General features: G+C 59.9%; 1 long non-coding RNA gene across 1 annotated transcript; it reads left to right on the plus strand.

Annotated features, from left to right (window-relative positions):
• Positions 1 to 17: 17 nt before the first annotated feature.
• Positions 18 to 469, plus strand: LOC104838452. The gene is made up of 3 exons (XR_775062.1): positions 18 to 103; positions 184 to 305; positions 387 to 469. It is a non-coding gene; the product is annotated as an uncharacterized LOC104838452 (long non-coding RNA).
• The last annotated feature ends 336 nt before the right edge of the window (positions 470 to 805 follow it).

Here is an 805-nt window from a genome sequence, read left to right on the forward strand (position 1 = left end):
GCGTTATCCCCCTCCTCGCAGGAACCTGGAAAACATCCAAGCGGACAAAACCCCCGGCTTCATCCCGGAGGTGCTGAAGCTGCTGCGGGTCTGCGCGAGCAAGGTGAGCTCAGCCAGAGGTGGAATTTTTTGGTGGGGGGTTGTGGGGGGGCACGGTTAATCCTGCTCTGGTTTTTCCGGCAGCTGAAGAGCGTCAGGGAGGATGAGCGGAGCGGGATGCAGCTGGAGAGCGGGATGCTCTACGCCCTGCATCTCTGCGAGTGCCTCTTCGACCCCTACCAGACCTGGCGGCGGCAGCTGAGCGGGTGAGCGGGGACCCCCCCGCCTTGCACCCCAAAATCCCCCACCCGCCTCGTGTCCCCTCCACTTCACCCTTCTCTTTCCAGGGAAGTCATCAGCGCGAAGGAGAAGAGTAAATACAAGTTCGCCCCGGCCCCTTTGCCCCCCGAGTTCGGTGCCTTTTTCCAAGGTAAAAGGGGGGTCCCGGACCCCCCATCGCCCGCTGCAGCCGGGCTTGGGCTCCGGCAATGGGATCCGGGGGCATGTAGAGGGTCAGTATGGGATCCGTGGGTGCATAGAGCATCCGGGGGCAGATAGAGGGTGCTGCGGTGGGGATGGGATCCAGGAGCACATATAGGATCTGTGGGGGCATCTAGTATGCCGGGGAAGGTATATGATTTGAGGGCGCATATAGGATTCTATACCTGCCTCTGGTTGGCCTATATCTGTGCCTGCAAATAGAGGAGCCTATACCTGCCCCAGGATTACTATTGATCCAAGGACAAATACAGGATCCTATACCTGC

Source organism: Haliaeetus leucocephalus, unplaced genomic scaffold, assembly GCF_000737465.1.
Source record: "Haliaeetus leucocephalus isolate CR32 unplaced genomic scaffold, Haliaeetus_leucocephalus-4.0 Scaffold611, whole genome shotgun sequence".
Classification (NCBI taxonomy): Eukaryota; Metazoa; Chordata; class Aves; order Accipitriformes; family Accipitridae; genus Haliaeetus; species Haliaeetus leucocephalus.